General features: G+C 38.9%; 2 non-coding genes across 2 annotated transcripts; one reads left to right on the top strand and one right to left on the bottom strand.

Moving 5' to 3' along the window:
• Nucleotides 1–16,221: 16,221 nt before the first annotated feature.
• On the top strand, nucleotides 16,222–16,325 carry LOC112712117 (small nucleolar RNA R71). The gene has a single exon (XR_003157683.1). It is a non-coding gene; the product is annotated as a small nucleolar RNA R71 (small nucleolar RNA).
• An 8,361-nt stretch (nucleotides 16,326–24,686) lies between these two features.
• On the bottom strand, nucleotides 24,687–24,790 carry LOC112713160 (small nucleolar RNA R71). Its single transcript, XR_003158139.1, has one exon. It is a non-coding gene; the product is annotated as a small nucleolar RNA R71 (small nucleolar RNA).
• Between the last annotated feature and the right edge of the window lie 1,745 nt (nucleotides 24,791–26,535).

The raw sequence follows: 26,535 nt of genomic DNA on the forward strand, positions 1-26,535 counted from the left end.
ATTGAACAGAGGGGTTGGTCACTTCTATGCAACCTACCAAGGAAAGTGGTAGAAAGCTTGGTGAGGGAGTTTTATGCCAATGCGGTACCTCAACCAGGGTAATAATATGGCTACATTAGCTATGTGAGGGGTAAATCTATTGACTATAGCCCCTCTAGCATAGAAAGAATGGTAATGGTGAAGAGGACAAGCTCCACTCGGATCTATGAAGAGAGAATGAAGCAACAATACCCCGGGTATGAGAAAATTTTGAGCAAAATATGTGTGATAAACGTGTAGTGGATCAATGACAAGGATGGGATACCTAACCAATTGAGGAGAAGAGAATTGAGCACCCAAGCTAGAGGGTGGCTAGAATTTGTGAGGAGGTCCCTAATCCCTACATCCAACACTTCGGAGGTGACCAAGGAGAGAGCTGTGCTCATCTACAGCATCATGAGAGGAGAGAACATCAATGTAGAGGAGATGATTGCCAACAACATAAACAAAATGCTGAAAAGCACCAGTGACAACATAAGGTTGGCATTCCCCAGCATCATATAAAAGCTGTGTGATGAGGCTGGAGTTGAAAAGATTATTGATGAGGTGCTTGTGAAGCAAGACAAGTTCATCACTGCCAAGAAGATGGCAAAAGTGGTGGCTATCCACCCACTCAACAAGGCTAGAGGACGAAGAGCCCATGCTCATGAACCACAACAGCAATAACAAGAGGAGGGGGAGGCACAAGAGCAATCTCAATTTTTAGCACTTCAACCACCACTACACCACCAATATCAACAATTTCCAGAAGGTTTCAATTGGGAAAAAATGCAAGGAGATGTACACCAAATGAGGGGAGATCTACACCACTTGAGGGAAGATGTCAATCAATTCAAGGAGGCTCAACAACAACAATGGAGCTAAGTCAACCAAAACATTCAACAACTCCAAGGGGGCTTTGAGAACCTCAAGGAACAGCAAGATCAGATTAACTGAAGAGAAATGCAAGGTAGCCTAGGATTGATTTTGGAGCGACAATTACAACAAATGGGGAGTCTTGCTAAATTCAGACACCTTTATGAAGCAAGGACTATAGCCAGAGTGGAATATGATTGTTATTCACAGACAAAGTTGAGCTACTTGTGCAATGCAATGGCTAACATGAACCCCAATTACCCTACCTATATGTAGAAATTAGAGGAACTCAGCTCAAGGCAAAAAGAAATAGCATACCAGCACAAGGAGAATGAGAAGTCCTATATTAGGAGGCTAGGATATTGGAAGCCCAAGCCCAAGGACACCAAGGCTCAAGAAGGTTCTTCCAATCCGGATGAAGGTGGCTCATCCCCTCCCAAGAAGAAGGACAAAGGGAAGGGGCCAATTAACTGAAGATGAAGCTGCTCAAGGTTGTTGAGTCCTATGGTTGACACTTTCCAATTTCTGAATTCTGTTTAAGCTTTTTGCTTTATTTACTTTTTGAATAATGATGCTAGGATAGTTTATGTTTTATGCTTATTTTCAATTCCTGTTTAAAGTCTTTATGAGTCTTTTCTTTTAAGAAAGAAAATGCCATGTATTTCAAGTCTCCTTTACAACTTCAATAAAAGTAGAGCTTGTTTTCATAAGAGTTATTGTGAGTTGTGCAAAAAAACAATAAGGGAAACCAAGGCCAAGAGAGATCATCAAACAAACTAAGAAATAAGAAGCTAAGTGTAGAACCTTGGATGAACTAAAAAGAAAATGAGTCATAGAGAGAACTAGTCCTAGAAGGTATAACAAAGGGAAGACTAAGGGGTGTTCCTTGAATATCCATAGAACCAAGAAGTAGTAAGCAATAAAGACCCAAGGCTCTGAGCATCAACTACTGGGATAGAAAAGAAAAAGAAACATTAAAAAAAAGAAGCTAAAAAAGAATCCATGATCCTAGTAGATGCTTGTGATGAAGATGTGTCAAGAAGAGACCTGGGCAAGTAAATTCTTAAGGGTGTCTCAACACCCAGTACCCTAAAACCAACTGGTTTGGGAGTGCTAATTGAAAGCCTAATTAAAGGGTTGTCTTGAGACAGAACACTTAGAGTCGTGGTCAAGAAAGCAAAACAACCTTTACTACTTCAAGGTGACAATCAATAGAAAGGACCCCTAAAACCTATTCCTGAGTGAACCCTCAACGACCCAAGGGATTTCCATGACAATTAAAACATTCATACATGTGTTAGGCACTTAGCTTTACTCTTAGTTGTACTGCAATCTTTCGAAGCCAAGGCCTCAAGATATAAAGGTTTACTCACATTAATTTGCTTGGGACAAGCAAAACTTAAGTTTCGTGTTGTGATGACTTGCATCATCTACCCTTCTTTCTTGCATAAAGAAGACCATAAAGGAGCACAAATCTCATTTGATTAGTACAATTCATGCATTATTTGATGAATATTATGGTACACTACTTTGAGATGAGTTGTCCTAAATTGCAAGTGAAAAAGGTGTCAAAAATGGGAAGAAGACAAACAATAAGCTGGGCGTGTGAGACTAGCGTGTCACTTAGGGACAAACGCCACAAAAATGCACTGGCGTGGCACGGCAGGAGCTAAGCGTGGCACGCCAGTACTAAATTCCAGAAGGAAGATCCAAGCATGTATAAGGGTGTGGCACGCCAGGGACTAAGCGTGGCACGCTAGTACAAAATATCAGAGAGCAAAATGGAGGAAACAAAAAGGGCGTGGCACGCCAGGTTGGGCATGGCACGCCTAACCCATCAATTACTATGGGCGTGCCACTTGAAGTCGAAGGCATGACACACCTACCCACTACCTCAAGAAGAACCTCCACTACGGCGTGCCACTTGGTGTCGAAAGCATGGCACGCTGGTGCACGAAATTGTGATCATCAACAATGGCTCCAATAACTTGGTAGCGCTCTCAAACGTGAATCACACTTAGTCACAACTCCGCACAACTAACCAGCAAGTGCACTGGGTCATCCAAATAATACCTTACGTGAGTAAGGGTCGATCCCATGGAGATTTTTGGTATGAAGCAAGCTATGGTCATCATGTAAATCTCAGTTAGGCAGATAATAAATGTTATGGAGTTTTCGAATAGTAAATAAAGCAGAAAATAAAGATAGAGTTACTCATGTAATCCAATGGTGGGAATTTCAGATAAGTGTCTGGAGATGCTTGTCCCTGTTGGATCTCTGCTTTCCTACTGCCTTCCTTCAATCCTTCTTATTCCTTTCCATGGCAAGTTGTTTGTAGGGCATCACCGTTGTCAATGGCTACATCCCATCCTCTCAGTGAAAAAGGTCCAAATGCTCTGTCACGGCACGGCTAATCATCTGTCGGTTCTCGATCATGCTGGAATAGAATCCCTTGATTAAGGCTAATACAATCCCTGAATCCTACTTGGAATACCACAGACAAGGTTTAGACTTTCCGGATTCTCATGAATGCCGCCATCAATCTAGCTTATACCACAAAGATTCTGATTAAGGAATCCAAGAGATATGCGCCCGGTCTGAGGTAGAACGGAAGTGGTTGTCAGTCACGCGTTCATAGGTGAGAATGATGATGAGTGTCACGGATCATCACATTCATCATGTTGAAGTGCAACGAATATCTTAGAATAAGAACAAGCAGAATTGAATAGAAAATAATAGTAATTGCATTGAAACTTGAGGTACACCAGAGCTCCACATCCTTAATCAATGGTGTGTAGAAACTCCACCGTTAAAAATACATAAGTGATGAAGGTCCAGGCATGGCCGAATGGCCAGCCCCCACGAAAGACCGAATGGTCAAAAGAACTAGATAGTCCAAGACGTCTAATACACTAGTAAAAAGTTCTATTTATACTAAACTAGCTACTAGGGTTTACAGAAGTAAGTAATGGATGCATAAATCCACTTCCGGGGCCCACTTGGTGTGCGCTTGGGCTGAGCTTAATCTTTACATGAGCTGAGGCTTATCTTGGAGTTGAACGCCAAGTTGTAACGTGTTTTTGGCGTTCAACTCTGGTTCGTGACGTGTTTCTGCCGTTTGACTCCAGAATGCAGCATGGAACTGGCGTTGAGCGCCAGTTTACGTCATCAAATCTTGCATAAAGTATGGACTATTATATATTTCTGGAAAGCTCTAGATGTCTACTTTCCAACGCCATTGAGAGCGTGCCATTTGGATTTCGGTAACTCCAGAAAATTCATTTCGAGTGCAGGGAGGTCAGAATCCAACAGCATCACCAGTCCTTTGTCAGCCTTCTTATCAGAGTTTTGCTCAGGTCCCTCAATTTCAGTTAGAAAATACCTGAAATCACAGAAAAACACAAAAACTCATAGTGAAGTCCAGAAATGTGAATTTTACATAAAAAATAATGAAAGCATCCCTAAAAGTAGCTAGATCCTACTAAAAACGACCTAAAAACAATGCCAAAAAGCGTATAAATTATCCGCTCATCACAACACCAAAACTTAAATTGTTGCTTGTCCCCAAGCAACTGAAAATAAATTAGGATAAAAAGAAGAGAATATACTATAATTCCCAAAATATCAATGAATATTAATTCTAATTAGATGAGCAGGACTTGTAGCTTTTTGCCTCTAAATAGTTTTGGCATCTCACTTTTTCCCTTGAAGTTTAGAATGATTGGCATCTCTAGGGACTTAGAATTTCAGATAGTGTTATTGATTCTCCTAGTTAAGTTTGTTGATTCTTGAACACAGCTACTTTTATGAGTCTTGGCCGTGGCCCTAAGCATTTTGTTTTCCAGTATTACCACCGGATACATAAATGCCACAAACACATGACTGGGTGAACCTTTTTAGATTGTGACTCAGCTTTGCTAGAGTCCCCAGTTAGAGGTGTCCAGAGCTCTTAAGCACACTCTTTTTGCTTTGGATCACGACTTTAACCACTCAGTCTCAAGCTTTTCACTTGGACCTGCATGCCACAAGCACATGGTTAGGGACAACTTGATTTAGCCGCTTTGGCCTGGATTTTATTTCCTTGGGCCCTCCTATCCATTGATGCTCAAAGCCTTGGATCCTTTTTACCCTTGCCTTTTTGGTTTTAAGGGCTATTAGCTTTTTCTGCTTGCTTTTTCTTCTTTTTTTCCTATTATTATTATTTTTTTTGCAAGCTTTTGCTTTTTCACTGCTTTTTCTTGCTTCAAGAATCAATTTTCATGATTTTTTAGATTGTCAATAACATTTCTCTTTGTTCATCGTTCTTTCAAGAGCCAACAATTTTAACATTCATAAACAACAAGATAAAAAATATGCACTGTTCAAGCATTCATTCAGAAAACAAAAATTATTATCACCACATCAATATAATTAAACTAAATTCAAGGATAAATTCGAAATTCATGTACTTCTTGTTCTTTTGAATTAGAATCATTTTTCATTTAAGAGAGGTGAAGGATTTATGGAATTATTCATAGCCTTAAGACATAGTTACTAAATACTAATGATCATGTAATGAAGACACAAACATAGATAAACATTTAACATAAAGAAACCGAAAAGCAGAAAAAAATTAAGAACAAGGAATGAGTCCACCTTAGTGATGGTGGCTGGTGCACGAAATTGCAATCACACTTTTGCAACTCCGCACAACTAACCAGCAAGTGCACTGGGTCGTCCAAGTAATACCTTACGTGAGTAAGGGTCGATCCCACGGAGATTGTCGGTTTGAAGCAAGCTATGGTTATCTTGTAACTCTTAGTTAGGATATCAATAATTATCAGGGTTGATTGTAAAAAGCAAAAGAACATGAAATAAGTACTTGTTTTGCAGTAATGGAGAATAGGTTGAGGTTTTGGAGATGCTCTATCTTCTGAATCTCTGCTTTCCTACTGTCTTTTTCTTCAAGCATGCAATGCTCCTTCCATGGCAAGCTGTATGTAGGGTTTCACCGTTGTCAATGGCTACCTCCCATCCTCTCAGTGAAAATGTTCAACGCACCCTGTCACGGCACGGCTATTCATCTGTCGGTTCTCAATCAGGTTGGAATAGAATCCAGTGATTCTTTTGCGTCTGTCACTAACGCCCAGCCTTCAGGAGTTTGAAGCTCGTCACAGTCATTCAATCATTGAATCCTACTCAGAATACCATAGACAAGGTTTAGACCTTCCGGATTCTCATGAATGCCGCCATCAATTCTAGCTTATACCACGAAGATTCTAATTAAGGAATCCAAGAGATATCTACTCAATCTAAGGTAGAACAGAGGTGGTTGTCAGGCACACGTTCATAGTTGAGAATGATGATGAGTGTCACGGATCATCACATTCATCAGGTTTAAGAACAAGTGATATCTTAGAATGGAAGCAAGCATGATTGAATGAAAAATAGTAGTAATTGCATTAATCCATCAAGACATAGCAAAGCTCCTCACCCCCAACCATGGGGTTTAGAGACTCATGCTGTAGAAGGTACAATGAGAAACGTGTAGAGTGTCATGAGGTACAGATACAATGTCAAAAGATTCTATTAATAGTAAACTAGTAACCTAGGGTATACAGAAATGAGTAAATGACGTAAAAATCCACTTCTGGGTCCACTTAGTGTGTGCATGGGCTGAGCATTGAAGCTTTCATGTGTAGAGACTTTTTCTGGAGTTAAACGCCAGCTTTCATGCCAGTTTGGGCGTTTAACTCCAATTTTTATGCCAGTTCCAGCGTTAAACGCTGGGAATTCTGAAGCTGATTTGGAACGCCGGTTTGGGCCATCAAATCTCGGGCAAAGTATGGACTATTATACATTGCTGGAAAGCCCAGGATGTCTACTTTCCAACGCCGTTGAGACCACGCCAATTGGGCTTCTGTAGCTCCAGAAAATCCACTTCGAGTGCAGGGAGGTCAGAATCCAACAGCATCTGCAGTCCTTTTCAGCCTCTGAATCAGATTTTTGCTCAGGACCCTCAATTTCAGCCAGAAAATACCTGAAATCACAGAAAAACACACAAACTCATAGTAAAGTCCAGAAAAGTGAATTTTAACTAAAAACTAATAAAAATATAATAAAAACTAATTAAAATATACTAAAAACATACTAAAAACAATGCCAAAAAGCGTATAAATTATCCGCTCATCACAACACCAAACTTAAATTGTTGCTTGTCCCCAAGCAACTGAAAATCAAAGTAGGATAAAAAGAAGAGAATATACTATAGACTCCAAGATATCAAGGAAACTTAGCTCCAATTAGATGAGCGGGACTAGTAGCTTTTTGCTTCCGAACAGTTTTGGCATCTCACTTTATCCTTTGAAGTTCAGAATGATTGGCATCTATAGGAACTCAGAACTCAGATAGTGTTATTGATTCTCCTAGTTAAGTATAATGATTCTTGAACATAGCTATTTTATGAGTCTTGGCTGTGGCCCAAAGCACTTTGTCTTCCAGTATTACCACCGGATACATACATGCCACAGACACATAATTGGGTGAACCTTTTCAGATTGTGACTCAGCTTTGCTAGAGTCCCCAATTAGAGGTGTCTAGGGTTCTTAAGCACACTCTTTTTGCCTTGGATCACAACTTTATTTTTCTTTTCTTTTTCTCTTTCTTTTCTTTTCGTTTTTTTTAATTCACTGCTTTTTCTTGCTTCAAGAATCAATTTGATGATTTTTTCAGATCCTCAATAACAGTTCTCCTTTTCCTTCATTCTTTCAAGAGCCAACAATTTTGACATTCTTAAAACAACAAACTCAAAAGACATATGCACTGTTCAAGCATTCATTCAGAAAACAAAAAGTATTGTCACCACATCAAACTAATTCAACTAGTTTCAAAGATAAATTCGAAATCCTGTACTTCTTGTTCTTTTGTGATTAAAGCACTTTTCATTTAAGAGAGGTGATGGATTCATAGGACATTCATAGCTTTAAGACATGAATTTTAAATTTTTATTAATTATGAATTAAGAACAAGACTCAAAAATAGATATAAGATGAGACTAGTAAAAAATAGAAAACAAAAATTTAAATAGGCTCCTAATGATAGAGGTTTTCACAGAGTTAGGATTCAACAACCTTGATTTTGAGAAGTGGATGCTCCCTCAAATTGGGGGGAGAATTTTTGGCGTTTCAATTCTTGAAGTTCACGCCCTTGCTTCTCTTGTTCCTTCAGCAATTTGCAAAGCATGCAGTTCTGATTCTGTTGTTCTTCCTTAAGTTGCTCCATAGTTTCTTGCAACTTGGTGATAGATGCTTCTAGGCTGGCCCAGTAGCCAATTTCAGGAAATTCAGGGAGGAACTCCTGCGTCCTCTTTTTGATAGAGTTGTCTTGCATTTGTCCTTCCATTGACTTCTTGGTGATTGGATGTTCAATGGGTATGAATTCATCTACTCCCATCTTTACCCCAGCCTCTTTATAGAGCAAGGAGATCAAGCTTGGGTAAGCCAGTTTGGCTTCAGTGGAATTCTTATGTGCAATTGTGTAGATCTCACAAGCAATCAGATGATGAACCTCCACTTATTTTCCAAGCATAATGCAATAAATCATCACTGCTCTCTTGATGGTGACCTCAGAACGGTTGCTAGTGGGCAATATGGAACGCCCAATAAAGTCTAGCCAACCTCTTGCAATTGGTTTGAGGTCTCCCCTCTTGAGTTGATTTGGGACACCCTTTGAATTGGTTATCCACTTAGTTCCAGGGAGGCATATCCGGGTTGGTTTGACTTCTTCAGTCAACCCAAGCTTTCTGATAGTGGATGCAGGTATTAGATTGATGCTTGCTCCAAGATCACATAGGGCTGTCTTGGTGCAAGCACCTTCTAATGTGCATGGTATCATAAAGCTTCCTGGATCTTGAAGCTTTTTTGATAAGCTTTTCAGAATGACTGCACTGCATTCTTCAGTGAGAAATACTTTTTCAGTTTCTCTCCAATCCTTCTTATGACTTAAGATCTCTTTCATGAACTTAGTATAAGAAGGTATTTGCTCAAGTGCCTCTGCAAACGGAATCTTTATTTCAAGAGTCCTTAGGTAGTCTGCAAAGCGGGCAAATTGCTTATCCTGTTCCGCTTGGCGGAGTTTCTGAGGATAAGGCATCTTGGCTTTATATTCTTCAACCTTAGTTGCTGCAGGTTTATTCCTTACAGAAGTGGTTGAAGAAGCCTTTTTAGAGGGATTACTGTCAGCACTCTCAGGTGTCTGATCCTCCCTTGGCGTCTGAACGCCAGGATTGGGTGAAGATTGGGCGTTTAACGCCATCTTCTCTCCCTTCTCTGGCGTTTGAACGCCAGAACTGGGCAGGGAATGGGCGTTTAACGCCAGCTTTCCCCCCTTTTCTGGCGTTTGAACGCCAAAAGTGCTCCTCTCTGGGCTCTTACTGTCCTCAGAGGGATTTTGAACAGTGGTTTGGTTATCCTTTGTCAATTGTTCCTTATTTGGCTTTTTGCTACTTTGAGCAGTGTTATTCAATGTCTTCCCACTCCTCAGTTGAACTGCTTGACATTCTTCTGTTATCTGTTTAGATATCTGTTGTTTTGCCTGATTCAACTGCAGTTCTATGTTCTTGTTAGCAATTTTAGTTTCTTGGAGCATCTCTTTAAATTCTGCTAACTGTTTTGTCATCAGTTGTAATTGCTGATTAAGCTCAACCATCTGTTCTTGAGGATTAGGATCAGTGGCTACTGTCATAACCTCTTCTTTTGTAGAAAACTCATTGCTAGAGTACAAATATTGATTTCTAGCAAAAGTATCTATAAGCTCTTGAGCCTCTTCAATCGTCTTCCTCATATGTATAGATCCACCAGCTGAGTGGTCTAAAGACATCTGAGCTTTTTCTGTAAGCCCATAGTAGAAGATGTCTAACTGTACCCACTCTGAAAACATTTCAGAGGGGCATTTTCTTAGCATACCTCTATACCTCTCCCAGGCATTGTAAAGGGATTCATTATCCTCTTGTTTAAAGCCTTGGATGTCCAGCCTTAGCTGTGTCATCCTTTTTGGAGGGTAAAATTGATTCAGGAATTTGTTTGACAACTGTTTCCATGTCTTTATGCTTGCTGTAGGTTGGTTATTTAACCACCTCTTAGCTTTATCTTTTACAGCAAATGGAAACAGTAATAATCTGTAGACGTCCTGATCCACCTCTTTATCACGTATTGTGTCAGCAAGTTGTAAGAATTGTGCCAGAAACTCAGTAGGTTCTTCCTGTGGAAGACCGAAATACTGGCAATTTTGCTGCACCATGATAATGAGTTGAGGGTTTAGCTCAAAGCTGCTTACTTTGATGGGAGGTATACATATGTTACTCCCATATGCAGCTGTAATGGGGTTAGCATATGACCCCAAAGTCCTTCTGGACTGCTCAATTCCACTTAGGTCCATGATGGAGAAAGGGAAATGATATGGATCGCAAGTAGATTAAAATATATTTTTTTTGACCGAAAATAATAAAATAAAACAAAAGGAAAATAAAATAAAATGTTGAAAACTAAAAGAAAAATAAAATCAAAGCAAATTGAAAACTAAATCAATTAGTCAATTAAAAAGATTTTGGAATTAGCAATTGAAAAGATATGATTGAAAATTATTTTGAAAAAGATTTGATTTTTTTTTTTTTTTGAAATGAGGAAAGAGAAAAACAACAAAATGACACCAAAATTAAAATTTTTAGAAAATCAGACACAAATTTTCGAAGATTTTAAGGGAAAAACACAAAGCGGACACCAAACTTAGAATTTTTAAGGATCAAAAAGGGACTAAGGACATGCAAATTCGAAAATTAAAAGAAAAATAAAAGCATGCAATTGACACCAAACTTAAAATATGAAACTAGACTCGACTAAAAGACTCTAAACCAACAAAAATAAAACAGTCCTAATCTAAGCAACAAGATAAGCCGTCAGTTGTCCAAACTCGAACAATCCCCGGCAACGGCGCCAAAAACTTGGTGCACGAAATTGCAATCACACTTTTGCAACTCCGCACAACTAACCAGCAAGTGCACTGGGTCGTCCAAGTAATAACTTACGTGAGTAAGGGTCGATCCCACGGAGATTGTCGGCTTGAAGCAAGCTATGGTTATCTTGTAACTCTTAGTCAGGATATCAATAATTATCAGGGTTGATTGTAAAAAGCAAAAGAACATGAAATAAGTACTTGTTTTGCAGTAATGGAGAATAGGTTGAGGTTTTGGAGATGCTCTATCTTCTGAATCTCTGCTTTCCTACTGTCTTCTTCTTCAAGCACGCAAGGCTCCTTCCATGGCAAGCTGTATGTAGGGTTTCACCGTTGTCAATGGCTACCTCCCATCCTCTCAGTGAAAATGTTCAACGCACCCTGTCACGGCACGGCTATTCATCTGTCGGTTCTCAATCAGGTTGGAATAGAATCCAGTGATTCTTTTGCGTCTGTCACTAATGCCCAGCCTTCAGGAGTTTGAAGCTCGTCACAGTCATTCAATCATTGAATCCTACTCAGAATACCATAGACAAGGTTTAGACCTTCCGGATTCTCATGAATGCCGCCATCAATTCTAGCTTATACCACGAAGATTCTAATTAAGGAATCCAAGAGATATCTACTCAATCTAAGGTAGAACGAAGGTGGTTGTCAGGCACACGTTCATAGTTGAGAATGATGATGAGTGTCACGGATCATCACATTCATCAGGTTTAAGAATAAGTGATATCTTAGAATGGAAGCAAGCATGATTGAATGAAAAACAGTAGTAATTGCATTAATCCATCAAGACACAGCAAAGCTCCTCACCCCCAACCATGGGGTTTAGAGACTCATGCTGTAGAAGATACAATGAGAAACGTGTAGAGTGTCATGAGGTACAGATACAATGTCAAAAGATCCTATTAATAGTAAACTAGTAACCTAGGGTATACAGAAATGAGTAAATGACGTAAAAATCCACTTCTGGGACCACTTAGTGTGTGCATGGGCTGAGCATTGAAGCTTTCATGTGTAGAGACTTTTTCTGGAGTTAAACGCCAGCTTTCATGCCAGTTTGGGCGTTTAACTCCAATTTTTATGCCAGTTCCAGCGTTAAACGCTGGGAATTCTGAAGCTGATTTGCAACGTCGGTTTGGGCCATCAAATCTCGGGCAAAGTATGAACTATTATACATTGCTGGAAAGTCCAGGATGTCTACTTTCCAACGCCGTTGAGAGCGCGCCAATTGGGCTTCTGTAGCTCCAGAAAATCCACTTCGAGTGCAGGGAGGTTAGAATCCAATAGCATCTGCAGTCCTTTTCAGCCTCTGAATCAGATTTTTGCTCAGGACCCTCAATTTCAGCCAGAAAATACCTGAAATCACAGAAAAACACACAAACTCATAGTAAAGTCCAGAAAAGTGAATTTTAACTAAAAACTAATAAAAATATAATAAAAACTAATTAAAATATACTAAAAACATACTAAAAACAATGCCAAAAAGCGTATAAATTATCCGCTCATCAGTGGCGTTTTCTTCTTGAAGAACCAATGATGTCTTTGAGTTCTTCCTTGTCTTTGTTGCTCCTCCCTCATTGCTCTTTGATCTTATCTAATTTCATAGAGAATGATGGAGTGCTCTTGATGTTCCACCCTTAATTGATCCATATTGTAACTCAAATCTTCTAGAGAAGTGTTGAGTTATTCCCAATAGTTGTTGGGAGAAAAGTGCATCCCTTGAGGCATCTCCAGGATTTCTTGGTGATGAGCTTCCTCATGCGTCTCTTGGGATCCATGAGTGGGCTCTCTTGTTTGCTCCATCCTTTTCTTAGTGATGGGCTTATCCTCCTTAATGGGGATGTCTCCTTCTATGATGACTCCAGCTGAGTAACATAGATGGCAAATAAGATAAGGAAAAGCTAGCCTTGCTAAAGTAGAGGGCTTATCGGCTATTTTGTAGAATTCAAGGGAGGTAACTTCATGAACTTCTACTTCCTCTCCATTCATGATGCTATAAATCATGATGGCCCGATCCACAGTAACTTCAGATCGGTTGCTAGTGGGGATGATGGAGCGTTGGATGAACTCCAATCATCCTCTAGCCACAGGCTTGAGGTTCAGTCTTCTTAATTGAACCGGCTTGCCTTTGGAGTCTCTTTTCCATTGAGCTCCTTCAACACATATGTCCCTAAGGACTTGGTCCAACCTTTGATCAAAGTTAACCCTTCTTGTGTAGGGGTGTGCATCTCCTTGCATCATGGGCAAGTTGAATGCCAACCTCACATTTTCTGGACTAAAATCTAAGTATTTCCCCTAAACCATTGTAAGATAGTTTTTTGGATTCAGGTTCATACTTTGATCATGGTTCCTAGTGATCCATGCATTGGCATAGAACTCTTGAACCATTAAGATTCTGACTTGTTGGATGGGGTTGGTTAGAACTTCCCAACTTCTTCTTTGAATCTCATGTTGGATCTCCGGAAATTCATTTTTCTTGAGCTTGAAAGGGACCTCAGGGATCACCTTCTTCTTGGCCACAACATCATAGAAGTGGTCTTGATGGGCTTTGGAGATGAATCTTTCCATCTCCCATGACTCGGAGGTAGAAGCTTTTGTCTTTCCTTTCCCTTTTCTAGAGGTTTCTCCGGCCTTAGGTGCCATCAATGGTAATGGAAAAACAAAAATCTTATGCTTTTACCACACCAAACTTAAAATATTGCTCGCCCTCGAGCAAGAGAAGAAAGAAAAGAAGAAGAAGAAGAGAAATTATGGAGGAGAGTAAGGGAGGTGTATTCGGCCAAGGTGGAGAAGAGGGGGTTGTGTTGTGTGAAAATTAAGGAGAATGGAGGGGTTTATATAGTGAGGGGAGAGGGAGTAGGTTCGGCCATTTAGGGTGGGTTTGGGTGGGAAAGAAATTTGAATTTTGAAGGTAGGTAAGGTTTTATGGGGAAGAGTGGATGGATGTGAGTGGTGAAGGGGGTAATTGGGAAGAGAGATTGAGGTGATTGGTGAAGGGTTTTGGGGAAGAGTGTTTATTGGAAAGAGAGGATGAATGTTGAGAAGAGGGGAGAATATGGTAGGTGGGGATCTTGTGGGGTCCACAGATCCTGAGATGATCCTGTGGGGTCCAAAGATCCTGAGGTGTCAAGGATTTACATCCCTGCACCAATTAGGCATGTAAAATGCCTTTGCATGCAATTCTGGCATTCAAACGCCGAAGTGATGCATGTTCTGGGCGTTCAACGCCCATGTGCAGCATGTTTCTGGCGTTGAACGCCAGTTCCATGCTTGTTTCTGGCGTTCAGCGCCAGCTCTCCCCAGGGTGCATTCCTGGCATTTGAACGCCAGGGTGTTGCTTGTTTCTGGTGTTCAATGCCAGATCCATGCTCTGTTCTAGCGTTGAACGCCAGCCAGATGCTCTTTACTGGCATTTAAACGCTAGTAAGTCCTTTCTCTAGGGTGTGATTTTTCTTATGCTCTTTTTGATTCTGTTTTTAATTTTAATATTTTTTTGTGACTCCACATGATCATGAACCTAATAAAACATAAAAGAACAATGAAAATAAAATAAAATTAGATAAATAAAAATTGGGTTGCCTCCCAATAAGTGCTTCTTTAATGTCAATAGCTTGACAGTGTGCTCTCATGGAGCCTCATAGGTGATCAGGTCAATGTTGTAGATTCCTAACACCAAACTTAGGGTTTGGTTGTGGGGATTCAACACCAAACTTAGAGTTTGGTTGTGGCCTCCCAACACCAAACTTAGAGTTTGACTATGGGGGCTCTGTTTGACTCTGTACTGAGAGAAGCTTTTCATGCTTCCTCTCCATTGTTAACAGAAGAACACCCTTGGGTCTTAAACACAAGGTAGTCCCCATTCAATTGAATGACTAATTCTTCTCTATTAACATCTATCACAGCTCCTACTGTGGCTAGGAAAGGTCTTCCCAGGATGATGCATTCATCCTCTTCCTTCCTAGTGTCTAAGATTATGAAATCAGTAGGGATGTAAAGGCCCTCAACCTTTACTAACACGTCCTCTACTAATCCATAAGCTTGTCTTACTGACTTGTCTGCCATTTGTAATGAGAATATGGCAGGCTGTATCTCAATGATCCCTACCTTCTCCATTACAGAGAGTGGCATAAGATTTATACTTGACCCGAGGTCACACAGAGCCTTGTTAAAGGTCATGGTGCCTATGGTACAAGGTATTAAGAATTTACCAAGATCTTGTCTCTTTTGAGGTAAAGTTTTCTGAACCCATGTATCTAGTTCACTAATGAGCAAGGGAGGTGCTGTGTTCCTTTTAAATATTTTTACCAAATAACTTGGCATTCAGCTTCATGATAGCTCCTAGATATTGAGCAACTTGTTCTCCAGTTACATCTTCTTCCTCTTCAGAGGAAGAATAGTCTTTAGAGCTCATGAATGGTAGAAGGAGGTTTAATGGAATCTCTATTGTCTCTATATGAGCCTTAGATTCCTTTGGGTCCTCAATAGGGAACTCCTTCTTTCTTGAGAGATGTCCCATGAGGTCTTCCTCCTTGGGATTTACATCCTCTCTCTCCTTCTTGCATTCGGCCATGTTGAGTATATCAATGGCCTCGCACTCTCTCTTTGAATTCTCTTCTGTATTGCTTGGGAGAGTATTAGGAGGGGTTTCAGTAACTTTCTTACTCAGCTGGCCCACTTGTGCCTCCAAATTTCTCATGGAGGACCTTGTTTCACTCATGAAACTTAAAGTGGCCTTAGACAGATCAGAGACTAAATTTGTTAAGTTAGAGGTACTCTGTTCATAATTCTCTGTCTATTGCTGAGAAGATGATGAATAAGGCTTGATATTGCTGAGCCTATTTCTTCCACCATTATTAAAGCCTTGTTGAGGCTTTTGTTGATCCTTCCATGAGAAATTTGGATGATTTCTCTATGATGAATTATAGGTATTTCCATAAGGTTCACCCATATAATTTACCTCTGCTATTGTAGGGTTCTCAAGATCATAAGCTTCTTCTTCAGAAGATGCCTCTTTAGTATTGTTGGATGCATTTTGCCATCCATTCAGACTTTGAGAAATCATGTTTGACTTGCTGAGTCAACATTTTGTTCTGAGCCAATATGGCATTCAGAGCATCAATTTAAAGAACTCACTTCCTTTGAGGCGTCCCATTATTCACGGAATTCCTCTCAGAAGTGTACATGAACTGGTTATTTGCAACCATGTCAATAAGTTCTTGAGCTTCTGCAGGCATTTTCTTTAGGTGAATAGATCCACATGCAGAATGGTCTAGTCACATCTTAGAGAACTCAGATAGACCATAATAGAATATATCTATCATGGTCCATTCTGAAAACATGTCAGAAGGACATCTTTTGGTCATCTGCTTGTATCTTTCCAAAGCTTCATAAAAGGATTCACCATCTTTTTGTTTGAAGGTCTGAACATCCACTCTAAGCTTGCTCAGCTTTTGAGGAGGAAAGAACTTAGCCAAGAAGGCCGTGACCAGCTTATCCCAAGAGTCCAGGCTATCTTTAGGTTGAGAGTCCAACCATGCTCTAGCTCTGTCTCTTACAGCAAAAGAGAAAAGCATGAGCCTATAGACTTCAGGATCTACTCCATTAGTCTTAACAGTCTCACAGATCTGCAAGAACTCAGTTAAGAACTAGTAGGGATCTTCTGATGGAAGTCCATAAAACTTGCAGCTTTGTTACATTAGAGCAACTAATTGAGGATTTAGCTCAAAATTGTTTGCTCCAATGGCAGGAATTGAGATGCTTCTTCCATCAAACTTGGAAGTAGGTGTAGTATAATCACCAAGCATCCTCCTTGCATTATTGTTGTTGGGTTTGGCTGCCATCTCCTTCTCTTGTTCGAAAATTTCAGTAAGGTTGTCTCTGGATTGTTGTAATTTAGCTTCTTTTAGTTTCCTCTTCAGAGTCCTTTCAGGTTTTGGATCAGCTTCAACAAGAATGCCTTTCTCCTTGTTCCTGCTCATATGAGAAAGAAGAGAATAGAAAAAAGGAAGAGGAATCGTCTATGTCACAGTAAAGAGGTTCCTTATTATTAGTAGAAGAAAGGGAATAAGAGTGAAGAAAAATGAATAGTCTGAATAAAGGGTAAAGGTAGGGGCAGTGATTTGAGATGAAGAGAGGTGAAGAGAAGTGTTAGTAAATAAATAAATAAATAGAAGAAGATGAGAGAGAGAGAGAATTCGAAAATTAATTTTGAAAAGCAGTTAACGATTTTCGAAAATTAAAGGTGAGATAGAATTAAAATTAAAATTTAAAATAATTAGTTAATTTAAAAAGAATTTTGAAAAAGGGATGAGATATTTTCAAAAATTAGAGAGGGAAAAGTAGTTAGGTGGTTTTGAAAAAGATAAGAAACAAACAAAAAATTAATTAGTTAGTTGAAAAAGATATTAAAATCAAATTTGAAAAGATAAGAAGATAAGAAGTTAGATAAGATATTTTGAAATCAAATTTTTGAAAAAGATATGATATAAAGATATGATTAAAAAGATATGGTTGAAAAAGATTTAATTTTAAAAATTAAAATTGATTACTTGACTAACAAGAAACTAAAAGATATGATTCTAGAATTTAAAGATTCAACCTTTCTTAACAAGAAAGTAACAAACTTCAAATTTTTGAATCAATCACATTAATTGTTCGTGTAATTTTTGAAAATCATGAAATAATATTAAGAAAAAGATTTTTGAAAAATAATTTTAAAATTTTTGAAAATAAATAAAAAATGAAAAAGATTTGATTTTTGAAAAAGTTTTTGTAAAGATAAGATTTTTAAAATTGAAAATTTGACTTGACTCATAAGAAACAACTTTTTTTAAAAATTTTTTGACTAATTCAACTCAAATTTTCGAAATTTATGAGAAAAAAAGGAAAAGATAATTTTTTATTTTTGAATTTTTAATGATGAGAGAGAAAAACACAAAAATGACCCAAAACATGAAAATTTTGGATCAAAACACATGATGCATGCAAGAACACTATGAATGTCAAGATGAACATCAAGAACACTTTGAAGATCATGATGAACATCAAGAACATATTTTTGAAAAAATTTTTATGCAAAGAAAACATGCAAGACACCAAACTTAGAATTTTTTAATGCATGGACACTATGAATGAAAAAATGCATATGAAAAACAATTAAAGACACAAAACAAGAAAACATCAAGATCAAACAAGAAGACTTACCAAGAACAGCTTGAAGATCATGAAGAACACTATGAATGCATGAATTTTCAAAAAAAAAATGGAAGAATAAGATGAACATGCAATAGATACCAAACTTATAAATTGACTCAAGACTCAAACAAGAAACACAAAATATTTTTGGTTTTTATGATTTTATGATTTTTTTGGATTTTCTTAATAAATTTTTCAAAAACATATTTTGGAAAAATGAAGTAATGAATTCATAGTCCTCAATCAAAACCACAGGAATTAGACATGGCTTTACAGCCAGCCAAGCTACAACGTACTTTATGAAACACTAGAATTCATTCTTAAAAATTTTGAATAATTTTTCGAAAACAAAGAGAAGATTTTTTTAAAAAATGTTTTTGAAAACTTTTTGAAAAGAAAATAAAAAAAGAAAATTACCTAATCTGAGCAACAAGATGAACTGTCAATTATCCATACTCGAACAATCCCCGACAACGGCGCCAAAAACTTGATGCACGAAATTGTGATCATCAACAATGGCTCCAATAACTTGGTAGCGCTCTCAAACATGAATCACACTTAGTCACAACTCCGCACAACTAACTAGCAAGTGCACTGGGTCGTCCAAGTAATACCTTACGTGAGTAAGGGTCGATCCCATGGAGATTATTGGTATGAAGCAAGCTATGGTCAAATTGTAAATCTCAGTTAGGCGGATAATAAATGTTATGAAGTTTTTCAATAGTAAATAAAGCAGAAAATAAAGATAGAGTTACCATGTAATCCAATGGTGGGAATTTCAGATAAGTGTCTAGAGATGCTTGTCCCTGTTGGATCTCTACTTTCCTACTGCCTTCCTTCAATCCTTCTTATTCCTTTCCATGGCAAGCTGTATGTAGGGCATCACCGTTGTCAATGGCTACATCCCATCCTCTCAGTGAAAAAGGTCCAAATGCTCTGTCACGACACGGCTAATCATCTGTCGGTTCTCGATCATGTTGGAATAGAATCCCTTGATTCTTTTGCGTTTGTCATCACGCCCAACAATCGCAAGTTTGAAGCTCGTCACAGTCATTCAATTCATGAATCCTACTCGGAATACCACAGACAAGGTTTAGACTTTCCGGATTCTCATGAATGCCGCCATCAATCTAGCTTATACCACGGAGATTCTGATTAAGGAATCCAAGAGATATGCGCCCGGTTTGAGGTAGAACGGAAGTGGTTGTCAGTCACGCGTTCATAGGTGAGAATGATGATGAGTGTTACAGATCATCACATTCATCATGTTGAAGTGCAACAAATATCTTAGAATAAGAACAAGCGGAATTGAATAGAAAATAGTAGTAATTGCTTTGAAACTTGAGGTACAGCAGAGCTCCACACCCTTAATCTATGGTGTGTAGAAACTCCACCGTTAAAAATACATAAGTGATGAAGGTCCAGGCATGGCCGAATGGCCAACCCTCAGGAAAGACCAAATGGTCAAAAGAACTAGATAGTCCAAGACGTCTAATACACTAGTAAAAAGTTCTATTTATACTAAACTAGCTACTAGGGTTTACAGAAGTAAGTAATTGATGCATAAATCCACTTCCGGGGCCCACTTGGTGTGCACTTGGGCTGAGCTTGATCTTTACACGAGCTGAGGCTTATCTTGGAGTTGAACGCCAAGTTGTAACGTGTTTTTGGCGTTCAACTCTGGTTCGTGACGTGTTTCTGGCGTTTGACTCCATAATGCAGCATAGAACTGGCGTTGAGTGCCAGTTTACGTCATCAAATCTTGAATAAAGTATGAACTATTATATATTGCTGGAAAGCTCTGGATGTCTACTTTCCAACGTCGTTGAGAGCGCGCCATTTGGATTTCTGTAGCTCCCGAAAATCCATTTCGAGTGCAGGGAGGTTAGAATCCAATAGCATTAGTAGTCCTTTGTCAGCCTTCTTATCAGAGTTTTGCTCAGGTCCCTCAATTTCAGCCAGAAAATACCTGAAATCACAGAAAAACACACAAACTCATAGTAAAGTCCAGAAATGTGAATTTTACATAAAAACTAATGAAAACATCCCTAAAAGTAGCTAGATCCTACTAAAAACAACCTAAAAACAATGCCAAAAAGCTTATAAATTATCCGCTCATCACACGCCAACTTCAAAAAGTCACTGTGGCGTGCCACTTGAAGACCTAGGCATGGCACACCAAGCTTGAAGAATGCACAAATACATGGGTGTGCCACTTGAGCAACCTGGCATGGCACGCTGGTACAATGATCCAGAGAAGGGGCTAAAGGCAATTGAAGCATGGGCGTGCCACTTGAGCAGCATGGCGTGGCACGCCAACCTCTCAACCTCACTTGGACGTGCCACTTGGTGTTGAAGGCGTGGCACGCCAGTTCCAAAAAGTCACTTTGGCGTGCAACTTGAAGGCCAAGGCGTGGCACACCACTTACTGGAGCGAGACAAGATCATGGGCGTGGCACACCAACCTTTAGGTGTGACACGCTGGTATAAGTTTCCAGAGTGAGTGGAAGAGGCCAATTACATGGGGCGTGCCACTTGGTATCAAAGGCGTGGCACGCCAATTACTATTCTTCACTTAGGCGTGCCACTAGAGCAACCAGGCATGCCATGCCAGTGTCATTCAGAGGCCAAAGCATCATTGGGGCATGCCACTTGAGTTCGTGGCGTGGCACGCCAAACAGAAGGACCACTCACTCACAAAGGGGCGTGGCACGCCAGACCCTGGGTGTGCCATGCTAATGTAACTTTCCAGAAAGCTTAGCCAAGCACACTACAAGCACATGGCACGCCAGACCCTAGGCGTGCCACGCTAGTTCAAGATTCCTGATGAGCGGATAATTTATACGCTTTTTGGCATTGTTTTTAGGTAGTTTTTAGTAAGTTCAAGCTACTTTTAGGGATATTTTCATTAGTTTTTATGTTAAATTCACATTTCTGGACTTTACTATGAGTTTGTGTGTTTTTCTGTGATTTCAGGTAATTTTTTGCTGAAATTGAGGGACTTGAGCAAAACTCTGAAAAAGGCTGACAAAAGGATTGCTGATGCTGTTGGAATCTGACCTCCCTGCACTCAAAATGGATTTTCAGGGGTTTAAGAACTCCAAATGGCGTACTCTCAACGGCGGTGGAAAGTAGACATCCAGAGATTTCCAGCAATATATAATAGTCCATACTTTAATCGGAAATTGACGACGTAACTTGGCGTTGAACGCCAAGTACATGCTGCTGTCTGGAGTTAAACGCCAGAAACACGTCATGATCCGGAGTTGAACGCCCAAAACACGTTATAACTCGGCGTTCAACTCCAAGAAAAGCCTCAGCTCGTGGATAGATCAAGCTCAGCCCAAACATACACCAAGTGGGCCCCGAAAGTGGATTTATGCATCAATTACTTACTCATGTAAACCCTAGTAGCTAATTTAGTATAAATAAGACTTTTTACTAGTGTATTAGTCATCTCTTGACCATTCGGTCTTTTGATCACCTTCATGGGGGCTGGCCATTCGGCCATGCCTGAACCTTTCACTTATGTATTTTCAACGGTGGAGTTTCTGCACACCATAGATTAAGGGTGTGGAGCTCTGCTGTACCTCAAGTTTCAATACAATTATTATTACTTTCTATTCAATTCTCTTTTATTCTTATTCCATGATATACGTTGCACAACACTTTGATGAATGTGATGATCCGTGACACTCATCATCATTCTCACCTATGAACGCGCGTGATTGACAACCACTTCCGTTCTACTCTAGGCCGGGCGCATATCTCTTAGATTTCCCAACAGAATCTTCGTGGTATAAGCTAGATAGATGGTGGTATTCATGGGGATCTGGAAAGTCTAACCTTGTCTGTGGTATTCCGAGTAGGATCCCGAGAATCCGGAAAGTCTAACCTTGTCTGTGGTATTCCGAGTAGGATTCCGGTATTGGATGACTGTGACGAGCTTCAAACTCGCGATTGCTGGGCGTGATGACAAACGCAAAAGGATCAATGGATCTTATTCCAACATGATCGAGAACCAACAGATGATTAGCCGTGCTGTGACAGAGCATTTGGACCATTTTCACTGAGAGGATGGGATGTAGCTATCAACAAGGGTGATGCCTCCAGACGATTAGCCGTGCAGTGACAGCGCATAGGACCATTTTCCCGAGAGGATTAAAAGTAGCCATTGATGATGGTGATGCCCTACATACAGCTTGCCATGGAAAGGAGTAAGAAGGATTAGATGAAAGCAATAAGAAAGTAGAGATTCGAAAGGATTCTAGCATCTCCACACGCCTATCTGAAATTCCCACTATTGATTTACATAAGTATTTCTATCCCTTTTTATTTTCTATTTATTATTAATTTTCGAAACCCGTAACCATTTAATCTGCCTAACTGAGATTTACAAGGTGACCATAGCTTGCTTCATACCAACAATCTCTGTGGGATCGACCCTTACTCACGTAAGGTATTACTTGGATGACCCAGTACAGTTGCTGGTTAAGTTGAACGGAGTTGTGAGCTTCTCTAACAGTGCCTGAAACTCTTTTATCACAATTTCGTCCACCAAGTTTTTGGCGCCGTTGCCGGGGATTGTTCGAATATAGACAACTGACGGTTCATCTTGTTGCTCAGATTAGGTAATTTTCTTTTCAAAAACTTTTTCAAAATTTTTCTTTTTCATTTTTCCAAAAATATTTTCGAAAAAAAATTAATAATAATCCAAAAATAATTAATAAAATCATAAAAAAGAAATATAAAAAAATACTTTGTGTTTCTTGTTTGAGTCTTGAGTCAACTTTTAAGTTTGGTGTCAATTGCATGCTTTAAAAATTTTTCTTGCATTTTTCGAAAATCTCATGCATTCATAGTGTTCTTCATGATCTTCAAGTTGTTCTTGACAAGTCTTCTTGTTTGATCTTGATGATTTCTTGTTGTGTTGTTTGTTGTTTTTCATGTGCATTTTTCGTTTGTTAGAGTCTATGCATTAAAGATTTCTAAGTTTGGTGTCTTGCATGTTTTCTTTGCATCAAAATTTTTTTCAAAATTATGTTCTTGATGTTCATCATGATCTTCAAAGTGTTCTTGGTGTTCATCTTGACATTCATAGTGTTCTTGCATGCATCATGTGTTTTGATCCAAAATTTTCATGTTTTGGATCATGTTTTTGTTTTTCTCTCTCATAATTAAAATATTCAAAAATCAAAAAAATATCTTTTCCTTATTTCCCTCCAAATTTTCGAAATTTTGGGTTGACTTGGTCAAAAATTTTTAAAAATTAGTTGTTTCTTACAAGTCAAGTCAAAATTTCAATTTTAAAAATCTTTTTCAAAAGTTATATCTTTTTCATTTTTTTTCTATTTCTTGAAAATTTCAAAATTCTTTTTCAAAATATTTTTCAAAATCTTTTTCTTATCTTTATATCATATTTTCGAAAATTAGCTAACAATTAATGTGATTGATTCAAAAATTTGAAGTTTGTTACTTTCTTGTTAAGAAAGGTTCAATCTTTAAGTTCTAGAATCTTATCTTGTAGTTTCTTGTTAGTGAAGTAAGTAATTTCAAATTTTTGAATTAAATCTTTTTATCTTTTATCTTATCTTTTTCAAAAATTTTTTATCTTTTTCAAATTTTGATTTCAAAATATCTTATCTAACTTCTTATCTTCTTATCTTTTTCAAATTTGATTTTAATATCTTTTTCAATCAACTAACTAACTTTTTGTTTGTTTCCTATCTTTTTCAAAACCAACTAACTACCTATCCCTCTCTAATTTTCGAAAATACTTCTCTCTTTTTCAAAAATTCTTTTTAATTGTTTTAAATTTTAATTTCAATTATATCGTATCTCTGATTTTCGAAAATCACTAACCACTTTTTCAAAATTATTTTCGAAATTCTCTATCTCTTTTCTTATTCTATTCAATTATTTATTTACTAACACTTCTCTTCACCTCTCTTCATCTAAAAATCCGAACCCATTATTCTTCACTCTTATCCCCTTTCTTCTTCTACTAACATAAAGGAATCTCTATACTGTGACATAGAGGATTCCTCTTCTTTTCTTGTTTTCTTCTCTTTCATATGAGCAGGAACAGGGAAAAAGGCACTCTTGTTGAAATTGATCCTGAACCTGAAAGGACTATGAAAGGGAAACTAAGAGAAACTAAATTACAACAATCCAGAAACAACCTTTCAGAAATTTTCGAACAAGAGAAGGAGATGGCAGCCGAAAATAATAATAATGCAAGGAGAATGCTTGGTGACTTCACAAAGCCAACGTCCAAATTTGATGGAAGAAGCATCTCCATTCCTGCCATTGGAGCCAATAACTTTGAGCTGAAACCTCAGCTAGTTGCCTTAATACAACAAAACTGCAAGCTTTATGGACTTCCATCTGAAGATCCTTATCAGTTTTTAACTGAGTTCTTGCAGATCTGTGAGACTGTAAAGACGAATGGAGTTGATCCTGAAGTCTACAGACTCATGCTTTTCCCTTTTGCTATAAGAGACAGAGCTAGAATATGGTTGGATTCACAACCCAAGGATAACGTGGACTCCTGGGATAAGCTAGTCACTGCCTTCTTAGATAAATTCTTTCCTCCTCAAAAGCTGAGCAAGCTTAGAGTGGATGTTCAGACCTTCAAACAAAAAGATGGTGAATCCCTCTATGAAGCTTGGGAAAGATACAAGCAGCTGACCAAAAGGTGCCCATCTGACATATTTTCAGAATGGACCATATTAAATATATTCTATTATGGTCTATCTGAATTTTCGAAAATGTCATTGGACCATTCTGCAGGTGGATCTATTCACCTAAAGAAAATGCCTGAAGAGGCTCAAGAACTCATTGACATGGTTGCAAACAACCAATTCATGTACACTTCTGAGAGGAATTTTGTGAATCATGGGATACCTCAGAAGAAAGGAGTTATTGAAATTGATGCTCTGAATGCCATATTGGCTCAGAACCAAGTATTGACTCAACAGGTCAACATGATCTCTCAAAATCTGAATGGATGGCAACATGCATCCAACAGTACTAAAGAGGCAGCTTCTGAAGAAGCTTATGATCCTGAGAACCCTGCCATAGTAGAGGTTAATTACATGGGTGAACCTTATGGAAACACCTATAACTCATCATGGAGAAATCATCCCAATTTCTCATGGAAGGATTAACAAAAGCCTCAACAAGGCTTTAACAATGGTGGACGCAATAGGCTGAGCAATAGCAAGACTTTTCCATCATCTTCTCAGCAACAGATAGAGAATTCTGAACAAAACACTTCTAATTTAGCCAATCTAGTCTCTGATCTGTCAAAAGCCACTTTCAGTTTCATGAGTGAAACAAGATCCTCCATCAGAAATCTGGAGGCACAAGTGGGCCAGCTGAGTAAGAAAGTCATTAGAACTCCTCCCAGTATTCTCCCAAGCAATATAGAAGAGAATCCAAAAGGAGAGTGCAAGGCCATTGACGTAATCAATATGGCCGAATGCACAAGGGAGGAGGAGGACGAAAATCCTAGTGAGGAAGACCTCCTGGGACGTCTCTCAAGCAAGAAGGAGTTTCCTATTAAGGATCCAAAGGAATCTGAGGCTCATATAGAGACCATAGAGATTCCATTAAATCTCCTTCTGCCATTCATGAGCTCTGAAGACTATTCTTCCTCTGAAGAGGATGAAGATGTGACTGGAGAGCAAGTTGCTCAATATTTAGGAGCTATCATGAAGCTGAATGCCAAGTTGTTTGGTAATGAGACTTGGGAAAGTGAACCTCCCTTGCTCATTAATGAACTAGATACCTGGATTCAGCAAACTCTACCTCAAAAGAAACAAGATCCTGGCAAGTTCTTAATACCTTGTACCATAGGCACCATGACCTTTGAAAAGGCTCTATGTGATCTAGGGTGAGGGATAAATCTTATGCCACTCTCTGTAATAGAGAAGTTGGGGATTATTGAGGTACAACCTGCCTTGTTCTCATTACAATTGGCAGACAAGTCATTGAGACAAGCTTATGGAATAGTAGAGGACGTGTTAGTAAGGGTTGAAGGCCTTTACATCCCTACTGATTTTCATAATCTTAGACACTAGGAAGGAAGAGGATGAATGTATCATCCTTGGAAGACCTTTCCTAGCCACAGCAGGAGCTGTGATAGATGTCAACAGAGGTGAAATAGTCCCTCAATTGAATGGGGACTACCTTGTGTTTAAGGCACATGGCCATCCTCTGTGACAAAAGAGAGTAAGCATGAAGAGCTTCTCTCAGTTCAGAGTCAAGAAGAGCCCCCACAGTCAAACTCTAAGTTTGGTGTTGGGAGGCCACAACCAAACTTAGAGTTTGGTGTTAAGATCCCATATCCAAACTCTAAGTTTGGTGTTGGGACTATACAACATTGACCTGATCACCTTTGTGGCTCCATGAGAGCCACTGTCAAGCTATTGACATTAAAGAAGCGCTTGTTGG

This window comes from Arachis hypogaea, chromosome 1 (assembly GCF_003086295.3).
Source record: "Arachis hypogaea cultivar Tifrunner chromosome 1, arahy.Tifrunner.gnm2.J5K5, whole genome shotgun sequence".
NCBI classification, from domain to species: domain Eukaryota; kingdom Viridiplantae; phylum Streptophyta; class Magnoliopsida; order Fabales; family Fabaceae; genus Arachis; species Arachis hypogaea.